The sequence below is a fragment of the Bombina bombina genome, chromosome 5 (genome assembly GCF_027579735.1).
Source record: "Bombina bombina isolate aBomBom1 chromosome 5, aBomBom1.pri, whole genome shotgun sequence".
In the NCBI taxonomy this organism is placed as follows: Eukaryota; Metazoa; Chordata; class Amphibia; order Anura; family Bombinatoridae; genus Bombina; species Bombina bombina.
The window spans coordinates 658,775,681-658,792,461 of record NC_069503.1 but is presented as its reverse complement, the minus strand read 5'-3'; positions in this window follow the sequence as shown (position 1 = coordinate 658,792,461).

Here is a 16,781-nt window from a genome sequence, read left to right as displayed (position 1 = left end):
ACACAGGCTGGCAGGCAGGAGGAAACTGCAATTCAATGGCACTAGGAGACTGAAGATTCGCAGTCAAAAAAGTTATGATTTAATTTTTTTTCAATACAGTCACAAGAAATATGATTGTTGGCAGTAGTTGGCTAGTGGGCCTGGCACACACGCTGGCTTGCAGGAGGAAACTGCAATTCAATGGCACTAGGAGACTGAAGATTCCCAGTCAAAAAACTTATGATTTAAATTTTTTCAATACTGTTACAAGAAATAAGATAGGTGACACTAATTGGCTAGTGGGCCTGGCACACAGGCTGGCAGGCAGGAGGTACCTGCAATTCAATGGCACTAGGAGACTGAAGATTCACAGTCAAAAAAAAAGTGACGATTTAAACTTTTTTCAATACAGTCACAAGAAATATGATTGTTGGCAGTAGTTGGCTAGTGGGCCTGGCACACACGCTGGCTTGCAGGAGGAAACTGCAATTCAATGGCACTAGGAGACTGAAGATTCCCAGTCAAAAAACTTATGATTTAAATTTTTTCAATACTGTTACAAGAAATATGATTGGTGGCACTAATTGGCTAGTGGGCCTGGCACACAGGCTGGCAGGCAGGAGGAAAGTGCAATCCAATGGCACGAGCAAACTGATGATTCACAATCTAACAATTTTTAATTTTAAATATAAACAATACTGTTACAACAACTATGATTGGTGTAACTAGTTGGCAAGTGGGCCTGGCACACAGGCTGGCAGGCAGGAGGTAACTGCAATTCAATGGCACTAGGAGACTGAAGATTCACAGTCAAAAAAGTGATGATTTACAATTTTTTAAATACTGTTACAAGAAATATGATTGGTGGCACTAATTGGCTAGTGGGCCTGGCACACAGGCTGGCAGGCAGGAAGAAAGTTCAATTCAATGGCACGATCAAACTGATGATTCACAATCTAACAATTTTTAATTTTAAATATTAACAATACTGTTACAACAACTATGATTGGTGTAGCTAGTTGGCTAGTGGGCCTGGCACACAGGCTGGCAGGCAGGATGAAAGTGCAATCCAATGGCATGAGCAAACTGATGATTCACAATCTAACAATTTGTAATTTTAAATATTAACAATACTGTTACAACAACTATGATTGGTGTAACTAGTTGGCAAGTGGGCCTGGCACACAGGCTGGCAGGCAGGATGAAACTGCAATTCAATGGCACTAGGAGACTGAAGATTCACAGTCAAAAAATTATGATTTAAAATTTTTTCTATACTGTTACAAGAAATATGATTGGTGGCACTAGTGGCTAGTGGGCCTGGCACACACTCTGGCAGGCAGGAGGAAAGTGCAATTCAATGGCACGAGCAAACTGGGGATTCACAATCTAAGAATTTTTTATTTTAAATATTAACAATACTGTTAAAACAAATATGATTGGTGTAACTAGTTGGCAAATGGGCCTGGCACACAGGCTGGCAGGCAGGAGGAAACTGCAATTCAATGGCACTAGGAGACTGAAGATTCGCAGTCAAAAATGTTATGATTTAATTTTTTTTCAATACAGTCACAAGAAATATGATAGGTGGCACTAATTGGCTAATGGGCCTGGCACACAGGCTGGCAGGCAGGAGGAAACTGCAATTCAATGGCACTAGGAGACTGCAGATTCACAGTCAAAAAAATTATGATTTAAAAAATTTGGTATACTGTTACAAGAAATATGATTGGTTGCACTAGTGGCTAGTGGGCCTGGCACACACGCTGGCAGGCAGGAGGAAAGTGCAATTCAATGGCACGAGCAAACTGGTGATTCACAATCTAAGAATTTTTTATTTTAAATATTAACAATACTGTTAAAACAAATATGATTGGTGTAACTAGTTGGCAAGTGGGCCTGGCACACAGGCTGGCAGGCAGGAGGAAACTGCAATTCAATGGCACTAGGAGACTGAAGATTCGCAGTCAAAAAAGTTATGATTTAATTTTTTTTCAATACAGTCACAAGAAATATGATTGTTGGCAGTAGTTGGCTAGTGGGCCTGGCACACACGCTGGCTTGCAGGAGGAAACTGCAATTCAATGGCACTAGGAGACTGAAGATTCCCAGTCAAAAAACTTATGATTTAAATTTTTTCAATACTGTTACAAGAAATAAGATAGGTGACACTAATTGGCTAGTGGGCCTGGCACACAGGCTGGCAGGCAGGAGGTACCTGCAATTCAATGGCACTAGGAGACTGAAGATTCACAGTCAAAAAAAAAGTGACGATTTAAACTTTTTTCAATACAGTCACAAGAAATATGATTGTTGGCAGTAGTTGGCTAGTGGGCCTGGCACACACGCTGGCTTGCAGGAGGAAACTGCAATTCAATGGCACTAGGAGACTGAAGATTCCCAGTCAAAAAACTTATGATTTAAATTTTTTCAATACTGTTACAAGAAATATGATTGGTGGCACTAATTGGCTAGTGGGCCTGGCACACAGGCTGGCAGGCAGGAGGAAAGTGCAATCCAATGGCACGAGCAAACTGATGATTCACAATCTAACAATTTTTAATTTTAAATATAAACAATACTGTTACAACAACTATGATTGGTGTAACTAGTTGGTAAGTGGGCCTGGCACACAGGCTGGCAGGCAGGAGGTAACTGCAATTCAATGGCACTAGGAGACTGAAGATTCGCAGTCAAAAAAGTGATGATTTACAATTTTTTAAATACTGTTACAAGAAATATGATTGGTGGCACTAATTGGCTAGTGGGCCTGGCACACAGGCTGGCAGGCAGGAAGAAAGTTCAATTCAATGGCACGATCAAACTGATGATTCACAATCTAACAATTTTTAATTTTAAATATTAACAATACTGTTACAACAACTATGATTGGTGTAGCTAGTTGGCAAGTGGGCCTAGCACACAGGCTGGCAGGCAGGATGAAACTGCAATTCAATGGCACTAGGAGACTGAAGATTCACAGTCAAAAAAATTATGATTTAAAAAATTTTCTCGACTATTACAAGAAATATGATTGGTGGCACTAGTGGCTAGAGGGCCTGCCGCACACACTGGCAGGCAGGAGGAAACTGAAATTCACTGGCATGAGCAAACTGATGATTCACAATCTAACAATTTTTAATTTTAAATATTAACAATACTGTTACAACAAATATGATTGGTGTAACTAGTTGGCAAGTGGGCCTGGCACACAGGAGGTAACTGCAATTCAATGGCACTAGTAGACTGCAGATTCACAGTCAAAAAAGTTATGTTTAAATTTTTTTCAATACAGTCACAAGAAATATGATTGTTGGCACTAGTTGGCTAGTGGGCCTGGCACACACGCTGGCAGGCAGGAGGAAACTGCAATTCAATGGCAATAGCAAACTGGTGATTCACAATCTAAGAATTTTTTATTTTAAATATTAACAATACTGTTACAACAACTATGATTGATGAAACTAGTTGGCAAGTGGGCCTGGCACACAGGCTGGCAGGCAGGAGGAAACTGCAATTCAATGGCACTAGGAGACTGAAGATTCACAGTCAAAAAAGTGATGATTTACAATTTTTTTAATATTTTTACAAGAAATATGATTGGTGGCACTAATTGGCTAGTGGGCCTGGCACACAGGCTGGCAGGCAGGATGAAAGTGCAATTCAATGGCATGAGCAAACTGATGATTCACAATCTAACAATTTTTAATTTTAAATATTAACAATACTGTTACAACAACTATGATTGGTGAAACTAGTTGGCAAGTGGGCCTGGCACACAGGCTAGCACTAGTGGTGGCAGGCTGGCCTGTGAACTAATATTAAATAACACTCGAAGAGTGATGTAAAAGTTTTTTTTTACAACATTTAATGTTATGTTACAACAGATAGGAGTGGTGGACTGGCACTGACGATGGAAGTAGGCACAGTATATGCTGGCAGCCTGACACACAGGCTGGCACTAAAATGTCAGCCTGGCAACTAAAATTTAATAACACTAGAAGAGGACTGATGTTAAAAAAAATTTACATAAAATTTACACTAATGTTGTTGCACCAGATATAAGTGGTGGAAAAAAAAATAATCTGTGTAACACTATATGATGTGGGCCAGAAACACACAGGCCTGATGGAAAAAGAATTTAAATTACACTAGCAAAATGATTTAATTTTTTTTTTTTTAACTTTAAAATAATGTAAAGCAGATATGAGTCGTGGCTGGTAGGTAGGGCAGCAATTTACCACAGTATGCTGTGTAAGTGAGAAACACACAGGCCTGATAGAAAATTAAATTTGATTACACTAGCAAAATAATTTAAAAGTTTTTCTTTTAAATTTAAAATAATGTTAAGCAGATATGTGCAGTGGCACTGGCTGGCTGCTACCTAAGCAGCAATTAACAACAGTATGCTCTGTAAGTCAGATACACACAGGCCTGATATAAAATAAAATTAGATTACACTAGCAAAATGATTTAAAGATTTTTTTTTTTAATTTAAAGAAAAAGGTTAAGCACATATGAGTCGTGGCTGATAGCCTTGGAAGGGCAGCAATTAAAAACAGTAGGCTCTGTAAGTCAGATACACACAGGCCTGATAGAAAATAAAATTAGATTACACTAGCAAAATGATTTAAAGTTTTTTTGGGGGGAATTTAAAAAAAGGTTAAACACATATGAGTCGTGGCTGATAGACTAGGGAGGGCAGCAATTAAACACAGTATGCTCTGTAAGTCAGCAAAACACACAGGCCTGATAGAAAATGAAATTAGATTACACTAGCAAAATGATTTAAAAGTTATTTTTTTAAATTTAAAATAAGGTTAAGCAGATATGAGTGGTGCCTGGCACAGAGCAATTAACCAAAAGACTGAAAAAAAATGAAGTATATGCTGTGTGAGCCGGACAGACACAGGCCTGATAGAAAATGAAATTAGATTACACTAGCAAAATGATTTAAAAGTTTTTCTTTAAATTTAAAATAATGTTATAAGCGGATATGAGTGGTGACTGGCACAGAGCAATGAACCAGAGTATATGCTGTGTGACACAGGCCTGATAGAAAATGAAAATAAATTACACTAGCAAAATAATTTCAAATTTTTGTTGGTTAAATTTAAACTAATGTTGTTAGGCAGATATCAGTGGTGGCACTTATCACAGCATATACTGTGAGCCTCACACACAGGCTGTAAGCCAGGCAAATGCAAATAAAAATACAAAGAAAAAAAAAAAACGACTGAAGTTATAGCCCTAAAAAGGGCTTTTTGGGGTGCTGTCCTTGCAGCAGAGATGAGATGAGTCCTTCAGGACTGTAGTGGACACTAAATACACTAGCCTAGCTATCTATTTCCCTATAATGTCAGCAGCAGCAACACAAAAGCTCCTCTCACTAAGAAAGCAAGATCGTAATGAGTCTAAAATGGCTGCTGCCAAGAAGCTGGGAGGGTCTGTAAGGGAGTGTCTGATGCTGATTGGCTCTAATGTGTCAGAAGGCTGTGACATACAGGGTCAAAGTTTCCTCAATGATGACACATAGGGGGCAGATCGAACATCGCATGTGTTCGCCCGCAGTGACGAACGCGAACAAGCTAAGTTCGCTGTGAACTGTTCGCGGGCGAACAGTTCGGGACATCATTATTTAACAGCCATTTGGAGCTGCTTCAATATTATATTAATCAAAGGTTCAGTTAAGCCATATATTAGGATACACTTTATTTATCTATCTTCAGTTCATGCTAGTTGCGATATGTCTATTTAATTAGAGGGGTTGCCCCTAAATCATTGCTCTCCCATGGTTTTAAATGAAGGCCATAAATTGAAAGATCTTGTCTCTATTTTATTACAGACCTAAAGGTAAATTGCTATTTTTCAATCCCTCCTCCTCTCCCTACTGTGAGGTTTTGAATACCAGTCCAAGAGGGCTTTTATCTTATTTAACAGTTAGATATCTCCCCTTATAACTATATATTGGCAATACTAATTGCTTGGTTTTCACTATATATTTTACTGCAGTATGTTATGATATTTCGGTATTTAATTATGTCTATTTTATTGCTATAAGCATTAGTATATAATTTACTAGATCCCCTCTCTCTAGACTTATAAGCATAAATGGGTCCAAGAGGAACCTTATGATGCACCTGAGTGTTTTATAAGAGTAGTATATATTTTTTAGTCAATATATAGTTAAACACTACTATATCTAATTGTATGTCATATTCTCATGCTGATTAACACTCCATATCACCCATTGTCAACTTCATTTGCATTATCAGTTGCTAATTTTTATTATTTATCTAGGTCCAAAAGTGACCCCTTCAAATGCCAATTTTCCTTCTCTAGATTATATTTTCTGTTAAGGTCCAAGAGTGACCTCCTGTGTCAAGTGAGGAAATTACTTAAGTTAATAATATAAAACAGAGGTTCCAAACGCCTACCTATTGTAACTCATAGGAGCCATTTCCTTCATTTCTGTTTTATGGTAATCCATTTATGTGGTATTCTTTGCACAAATTCAATAAAAAACTAATAAATAAAAAAAATTAAAAAATTAAACGAAGATCAGATCTATGGTTAATTTTATAAATCTACCCCAAGTGGCCCCCAAAATACTGTCTAGTGTAGTTTATTAAAAAATAAAGATAACAGCATCTTTATTTTTTAATAAAATTGCTGCACTGTGGGAGTTGAATGTTAGGAGAAAAAAAAAAAACAGCACTGAACAATGCCTTTACATTACAGTCTATGGGAACTGTGTGTTCCCAGTAATTATATATATATATATGTATATGCTTATATACACACACATATATATATATATATATATATATATATATATATATATATATATATGTGTGTGTGTGTGTTAGTATGTGTATATACACATATTAACACATAAATATATATATGTATATCAGCATATACATATATATTTATATTTGCTGCCATCACTGCGTGACTTACCCCCTTCGCTGGTGCTGAAGTTCTGATGCCGTCTCATGAGCCTAATTCTGGAAACTTTTAATACCAGCGCACATTAGTATTAGTATTACACAGTGAATTTCACTTTCATGATGACTTGTAATCTGTCCCAAAATGATTTTTAAGGATGGCGTAGGACTGTGAAATAATCAACATTTGGACACTTTGCAAATTTTTGTCCAAGTCAGATGAAACAAAAGGGTTTACATGGATTTTAAAAAATTAAAAAAACACATATATTAAACATCAGAGACCATATAAACTTGAATGGGAATCCAAACAAGGACGTTCTCCAAATACATTCTTCACTAAGGCTTTTTTGCTACGTGTAAATTTTATGCCATTTGCTACTGAGATGTTGGGTGACATTCGTAGATGCTTGTGAGACTGCCAAAGGGCAAACATTTACTAATACCTATACAGAGAATTTACAAACAAACATATAGAATCAAACCTCCAATTTTACTGTGTTTTATTGGTTAAGATCAAACGCAAGTCTACAAAATACACTTACTAGAAATCGATACAGCATATCATCAATCTTTTATGGTTTTAAACCACCCAACTGATATGTGATGCAAAGTGTTCTAAGTCCCGGATCATTAGTCTGTTTGAGGATCTAACACTTTGCTGGTCAGCATCAGACGTTCTCCACCATTCACAGAGGCCTGTAAGGGATACCATAAGAGTTATATCGTATGTGTTTGTTCAGTCCCTTATAACAATCTACTATATGTATCCTCTTAAAAATGTTAATGATGCAGTTTTGATTTGTTAAACGAACCATCTCTAGCAGTCTTACAACCCATACATTATAACTAAAAAATTGCTACAATGTTTCTATAATCCTACAGCTTAAACATAACATATCAAATTGCTAATAAGAGAACTTAAAAACTGTCTATATCTAGAAACCTGAATGATATATACATATGATAGTACATATATTATATTATTATAAACTTAAAAATTACCTCATAATAAAAAATAAAAAGATAAAAAAAAACAAATGTAAATATATTCTAATAGTTCACCATGCCCTAAAATGATCAAAAATAATAATACGTTTGGCATATTCTAAAACTCTGCTCTAACACTTCACAAAAGAAATAATTAATTTACACAAAAGTTTGGATGTCAAGATCAATATTGAGACCTTTGGGATGTGCAGTACCTAATTTATGAATCCAGAAGGACTCTTGTTACCTTAACTTGAGAAACCTATTATTAGAGGGATACAATCGGTCACTTGGATACTCAAGTTTTGGAATTACTATTATGACATATACAAAAGTGGTCAGAGGCACTGTGCTTTTCAAATGTATGCTTAATGTTGATTAAAATTTCCTTAAATCTTGTGCGGATTTTACTTTGTGTGGGCCCAATATACATTAGGTCACACCCACAATGCGTTAAATAACTCAATCCAGAGCGGGAATTACTTAATTTTTTGAAAGGTTTTCAATAGCATTTTACTTTATTTTGTGGACTAGTCTGTGGGGTTTTTTTTTGGTTATAGAACAAATCCCCATTTATTCTTTCAAATTTGTTATTTCCTCAGATGATTTTGTTATTTTGTGAGAAACATTTCTATATTGAGTCACTGAAGTTCATTTAACCCATATTTTTAAGTTTTTATGTGGACTGTAAATCCCTTATTAGGACTGACAATACATTATATACCCACACAACCAACTGGCCAGCTATCCCAAAAGTTTCAGGCACCATAAATGAGTTTCCACAAAGAGACAATGTTTGTATGCAGTCCTCATATTTACAGAAGCCATTTGCAATGAATGAGCCACCAAGAAAGAGAAAATAAACAAAAAACAAAACACTTTTGTATTTTAGGAACTACTAGACATATTTTATATAATGATCTATGTAATGTGTATTGCAATACTGAAACTACCTTTATTTGCTAAGAACAAAGGGGAGAGAAAAATACTGAAACTTTATTCATATGAAATAACAAAAGTTATTATCCCCAGATAATTCTTAATACCATGAACAAATAGGGTTACCTGTATTGAAACTGATTACAGCCGCAGGCCTTGGTGCAGGTAAAAAACTTCTTTATTTAGGTAAATTTAAACATTCACAGGGTGAAACAGACTCAGGGGTACATAGAGCACAGACGTTTGTGCTCTATGTACCCCTGAGTCTGTTTCACCCTGTGAATGTTTAAATTTACCTAAATAAAGAAGTTTTTTACCTGCACCAAGGCCTGCAGCTGTAATCAGTTTCAATACAGGTAACCCTATTTGTTCATTTAATTGCATGTTTGGATGTCGGAGGAGTGAATCCATACCTGGTATTGGGATGGCCTGAGGGGCGTGACGGAGTGCGGCAATAGCGGTGAGACTATACCTGTTGTATTCACATGTTTGTAGTTTTTACTGAAGAACCATAACAAGATTGAACTCTATCACTGCCATAATTTGCCGACAGCAGCACATTATCCTCTCGGCCTAGACACAGAGGTCTGTTACTTTCCACTGACTAAAAGCTCAATTTTTTACTTTACTTTACTTACTAATAAAACAAAGTGACGCGCTAGTTTATTACAGTATATGTAAAACTGGATTGCATACTCAGAAAATCAGTGGCCTAATTACAACGTGCAGTTCTCACAAACTTTGTCTGTTATCTTAATTCTTAATACCCGAGAGGATGAAAAGACAAGGGGCGCCAACTAAGGCCTCGCTTCCATTGAGTTGTAATTCAGTTTGCGTGCACTCGCAAACCGTTAAATATGCTGTCGAAAGCAATAGCGTTTAACGACTGTTTCCAATGGCGCGTTATACCTCAATATCGGCTGCCGGACTTCGGCTGCCGAAAAGATTTTCGCGTCCCATAGAAAGTAATAGAAGCCGTTAATCGATAAATTATACCAGGTTTCCATTGAAAGCGCTAACCGTTAATACACTGGCGGAGGCTGTCGACACATTGAGAAATATTACCCCCAGCTCAACTAGGTGTAAAGGAGGAAAAAATAGCTTTTTGAGGCCTGTTTCTCATTGAAATTGCAAATCACAAAAAAATTATGAGTGTTTCAATGTACAAATAACATTATATATGCTACATTTATTGGTCCTATGTATAGAAAAATAATTCAAAGGAAATAAGTTGTTTATCATGAAGATGAGTTTTATTATTACAGATTTACCCTCATTCAAATGAAATTTTCAATGTGAAAATCATATTTATTCAATACAAAACGATGACACATTAAAGTTATGTGTCATAGTACTAATATTTATAAAAATATATGTAATGTCATGTCTGCTAAAGCAGATAATACATTTGCAATATTTAGACTATTAACCAAAATACATAAGTGCTTAATATTACATACTTCAAGAGATATGAAGTATTGTCTTTAACATGGAGTTATTGAAACATTTTAAAAGTGCATTGTGCATTGGTCCCAGGGAGAGTCTGTGTCTGTTCATATGATGTCAATTAAAATGTATTAATCACCTCTATATCATGGCAATCACATATATGTTGTGTATACATCAGTGCTTAAATATCATAAAGATACATTTATCTAATTATTCTAAATATTGAATAATAATCTTGACAAAAAGGAGTGCATTAGTCATGATAGGTATTAGTCATGATAGGTATATATTTCAGATATTACATTCCACATAGGACTATAAGAATGAATGCAAGGTATTTGGCCATATCAACAGGAAGGAGTATTTACTTTTCAACTCTTCTATAACTGTATAACCCTTATTAGCTTCATCTGAAGGAGCAAACAACATATGCTTGTGGAATATAAATCATAACATTTACACATGTCACGTTGACTAATGTTAGAGAGCATATACTGTATAAATTTCAGACACGTATCCCCAAGTATTCTTAAATGGCATAATATCCTCAATAAAAGGACACATAAATTTATCAACAATGTACACCTGCATATTAATTGACATCATGTGAAATAAAAATGAATAAAGCTTTTCATTTTTAGCAGATAAACAGCTATTAGAATAATATTAAGATATATGTTCAAATTTGGATTAGAAAAATGGATGCATATTTATGAGATGAAAATCGCACTTAAAAAAGTGCTTTAGTGCAAAAATTAGATATGATATATCTTGGGTGGAAAAAAAAGAATATTAATTAATTCTTGCGGCGGGATTTTGACTTTGGAGGAGAGGTACTTAGGGGGGCAGTGTGGCGTCTTGTGCGACGCCCACCAGCTGAATGTGAGGCTAATAACCGGGATTCAGGGTCCTGCAGGGAGATGACAGAGGATGCAAGGGAGGATGGAGTTTGGGGCCTATCCGCGAGCCTCTCCACTGCCTCTGCCAGGCGGACGAATGAGGCATTATGGATGTCCATTTGGCTCTGTATCCTTCTCAAATCCTGCTGCTGCTGGAGCCTGGACAGCCTAAGCTCTCTATGTATGAGCCTCAGTAGATCATCCTGCTGGGACTGTGCCGGACCCTGTTGTACAGTTGGTGTCTCAGGAACTAATAATTGGCTGGTTTCAGGGCTGTCTCTCCGTATTGGTGACTGTGAGGTTGTCTGTGATGGCACTGTTGGCAATACATTGGTGGGTGCAGTGGGTGGTGGTGTGGATTCCTGTTATGCCATAGGAGTGGGAGGCATATAGTACAGATGATGCAGATCTGTATGCTGCTGTGGTGGGTGCATCATCTGCTGCTGAGGATAATGATGTCGTGGTGGGTGCATCATCTGCTGCTGAGGAGGATGTTGTGGGGGGTGCATCATCTGCTGCTGAGGAGGATGTTGTGGGGGGTGCATCATCTGCTGCTGAGGATGTTGTGGGGGGTGCATCATCTGCTGCGGTGGGTGCAGCTGTCGGGGCTGTGCCATTTGTTGCTGCGAAGTATGCATCAACTGCCATTGTTGAGGAGGATGAGTCTGCTGGGGTTCAGAACCCAAAACATGAAATGTTGTCTCCGAGGTAGATGGAGAAGGGCATGATACATCCTCCACCTCATATGCCCTAGGCTGCTGCATATCATCTTCTAAGAGGCTGATATAGGAGGTAGTGTCACCATAGATATCCTCATCCTCCTCAGTGAATGTAGGAACATCCTGCTGTGGTGTTGGTGCAGCTTCATACTCCTCCTGTTCGTAACCTACAAATAAATATACGGTATGTTTACATTATCTATCTAATAGAATATATTACTTTGTAGCATAACAATACAGACTATTATATTCCATATTTATGTGTATATATGTACACACACACATACACACACACACACACACACACACATACACACACACACACATACACACACATACACACACACACACATACACACACACACACATACACACACACACACACACACATACACACACACACACATACACACACACACACACACACATACACACACACACATACACACACATACACACACACACATACACACACATACACACACACACACATACACACACACACACATACACACACACACACACATACACACACACACACACACATACACACACACACATACACACACACACATACACACACACACACACATACACACACACACACACACACACACATATAGTGTGTTTGGGATAAAATCCAAGCATATATGACCATAACTGAGGAATCTTTATAAACTGTGTCTTAAAGGAACATTGTTAAAGGGACACTGTACCCAAATATTTTCTTTTGTGCTTCAGATAGAGCATGCAATTTTAATCAACTTTCGGATTTACTCCTATTTTCAAATGTTCTTTATTCTCTTGGTATCTTTATTTGAAATGCAAGAATGTAAGTTTAGATGGTGGCCCATTTTTGGTGAACAACCTAGGTTGTCCTTGCTGATTGGTGGATAAATGCATCCACCAATCAAAAACTGCTGTCCAGAGTTCTGAACTTAGAAAAAAGCTTAGATGCCTTCTTTTTCATATAAAGATAGCAAGAGAACAAAGATAAATTGATTATAGTAGTAAATTAGAAAGTTGCTTAAAATTGCATGCTGCATCTGATTCACAAAATAATAAATTTGGGTACAGTGTCCCTTTAAGGACAATGACACATGATTTATATGAAATGCTTAATATTCTTGGATATTATATTATCAATATTCTTGCTTGTCGGAGCAGATATACAATACAGAGTGCTTGCTGAACATATTAAATACAACTATGTAAATTTAGATTCATAGCTAAACACAGATGGGTATTTATGATATACAACATATATACATCACATATATGGTTATATTTAATATTGAATATTCACCTTCATACACCTCTTCAGGTGGCACAGAGGTGTCCATTGTCCCCTTACATCCGTGAACAGATTCATCCGAGATGACATTGGACAGCATCTCCTCCCATGACCTTAGGTGTATTCTCTTGCTAGGACCACCACCTGTCCCACGTGCATATTTGGCCTGCTGTGCCAGCTTAGCTTTGGTTTCCCTCCTGCAGTCATGATAGCGGTGTTTAATGCTGGCAGTAGAACGATTACGTCCTAAGCAGCTGACTGCCACTCGAATCTCCTCCCACAGCTTATTCCGGACACCCGGCCTCAGGTTAGGGTTCTCCAGCTGAGCTGCCCTCTCCAAGTAGGCCTCAACAAGAGCCTCCTTCTCCTCCTCAGAGTACCTCTCCTCTCTTAGCCTGCCCTTCACACCTGAAGGGCCAGCAGACACAGACTCTCCCTCCTGTGACTGGGGACCAGCCCTCTCTACCTCCTCTGTCCCTGCAGGCTGTGACAGGCTACCACCAGCCCCACCCCCACTTGCCACAGTCTGCCCCACTTTCCCTTTTCTTTTTGTGCCTAGCTGAGGCTGACTCCTCCTCACTCCTCCCACCTCCACTCCTCTTCCACCCTCTCTCCTTCCCTCCTCTGCCAGGGTTTGAGGAAGGACAAATCCTCCACCCAAACCTCGGCCCCTATTCCTGCCCATACTACTCCCTACTTCCCCCCTCCCCCTCCCTCTCCACTGCCCTCCCCCTAGCCACCCCCTTCCCAACTCCACTAGGCCTATCCATCCCTTTCTCCTTCCTCCCTAACTCTAACCTAACACTAAAGTCCCTAGCTTACCTAACTACACTAATTCACCTAACTAAACCCTAAATTAAATAGCCCCAAAACTAACTACCTAACCTATCTAGACCCTAACTATCTCTATTCTATATCCCTCAAAATAAAAATAAAATGTGGGGGTGAAAATAAACAAAGGGATGTAAATGAAAAAGGAAAAACTAAGGAGGATTAGAACAAAATTATAGAAAAATAATAAGGGATGCAAATGAAGAAAGGGGTGGGCTATATAGTCAAATGAAACAAAAAATATGGGATGTAAAAAAAAAAAAATAGGATGGGCAAAATGTATATATAAAAAAAAAAAAAAAGTTATATAGTGAGGAAGGGAAGGGTAGTCAAAGGGGGGATGGGAAGTGGAATAAGGGGATTAATGAAAGGAGTAATAAAGGAAGATGGGGATATGGGGGTTAATGAAATAAAAAAAAATGTGAATGTGTTTGTATCAAATAAAAGTGTGTATGTGTGTGTGTGTGTATTTGTGTGTATAAACTAATGTGTGTTAATTAACTAATGTATGGATGTGTGTGTGTGTTCCTAATATTATATGAGGCCTACAATAAGAATATATGAAAATAAAATATCAAACTCTCCACTAACTCTCAAACAACTCTCAAAAACCCAAAACTCCTACCAACGCAACTAGCTCCCGTGTCTTTCTCTCTAGAGGCGATCACAGGTAAAGAGCGCAGGCGCAAACCGTTATTCTTATAGACAGAGGTCGGGTTACCATGGCAATGCACTTGTTATGGCACGCTTTTTGACAAATCCGACATCGGTTGGCAACACAAACTTACGTACGGCCGAAAAGAGCGACTGCGCGCAACACGCTAATCTTTTCAATGGAAACCTGGTACTAAAATGGAGCCGTAAATTACTTTTAGCTGTCGTCCGCTTCGGTAGCTTACGGCTCCATTTTTAACGACTCAATGGAAGCGAGGCCATAGTGTGAATCAGTTTACGACAACTGTAAAACAATAATTTGCTTAGAATCTACTCACAAATAGAGTGGCACCTTGAATCAACTAGGTGCGTGCAGGCAGGCTGACATTCAGGACCAGCAGTCAGTACGCTGGAGGTCTCACCCGGGAGACCTGTAGATAAGTAGAGAGAGGTAGATGAGATCAGCTGTGAATCGTGGAGTAAGCTGGATCGCCAATGGAGAAATTCAAACGGCTGTGTTGGTTTTCCCAAAGTGCTGTTCACACGATCGGACCTAATCCCAAGCGAACTTTTTGTTTCTCTGCATAGATCACTCTGTTTTAATGCTGCACTTATTAAAACAGAGTGATCTATGCAGAGAAACAAAAAGTTTGCTTGGGCTTAGGTCCGATCATGTGAGCAGCACTTTGGGAAAACCAACACAGCCGTTTGAATTTCTCCATTGGCGATCCAGCTTACTCCACGATTCACAGCTGATCTCATCTACCTCTCTCTACTTATCCACAGGTCTCCCGGTTAAGACCTCCAGCGTACTGACTGCTGGTCCTGAATGTCAGCCTGCCTGCACGCACCTAGTTGATTCAAGGTGCCACTCTATTTGTGAGTAGATTCTATGCAAATTATTGTTTTACAGTTGTCGTAAACTGATTCACACTATGTTGGCGCCCCTTGTCTTTTCATCCTCTTAGATTTCCTGATCCATTACACCCTGGACACAAGCGGAGCAAGCCATATGTTATGAACTTATGTTGTCACTATATCCTTTATTTTAAAGTGGACTTTCTTTGTGTTTGAACACTTATCACATTTTTTCAGGAATTGGACTTTTTTTCATATCGGACACTGGGAGATATATATATATATATATTTTAAAATTTATACACTTCTGTTTTTTATTTATGTTCTCTATGCAATATTCTATTTGTTCTTATTGCATCACAGTTGTCCAAATTGTCACAGATTGGAAATAAGTTTTCACACTTGTTATTTATAACATATATATACCCGTCTTCACAATATATATACTTTTGTCCATGAGATACACTTTAATAGATATCAATTCAAACCAGACACCAAAGGGATATTTATTTCATATCACTGCCACTTTCACATTAGCAAGTCCCCTTAGTTTTTTCTTTTAGAAATCACTTTAATATAATTCTTAATACCCATTTGTACTAAAACAAGGTTAAATTTAGTAGTAGATACAAGGTTCAACATGTAAAGCCTAGCCCTGCTAACCCACAAATAGTTTTGAAAAGAAGACCACATGGAGTAATTGCCTCTGTAAGTTACATAGGCTTGGACTTTACATTACATCTTTCAGGTCTTCAGTATGGCTTTGATTTGTAGGAGGACTCGGAGAGCAAATATATATTATGGTACTATAAAAACATCAAAGGTTTCTAATGACAGACAAGACCAAAGAATACATGCTTATATATTTCAGCAGAACCCTTAAGATGACATTGTATCCCATAGTACAAAGCTACAATATATGTAGCTTTTATTACATTTTGTATTCTCCTGTGACTTGCGCTTCATACCATTTCTGAAATCATCATTCAAAATATTTTACAGGCTTCAATGTCAGCTCTGAAGTTTTTACTGTTTGTTCTTTATTTTTGCTAAGTTTCTAAACCCTATTTGTCTTTTCTCTGGTCTATATTGTGCTTTATGTTGTACATATGTGCTTTACAATACCCTGCTTCTGCTATCTCCTTGTACGTCTGCCTTAAAGCCTGCATGTAAGTTGCTTCCTGTCAGTATTTAGTTATCAATTTTTCAATATCTTTTT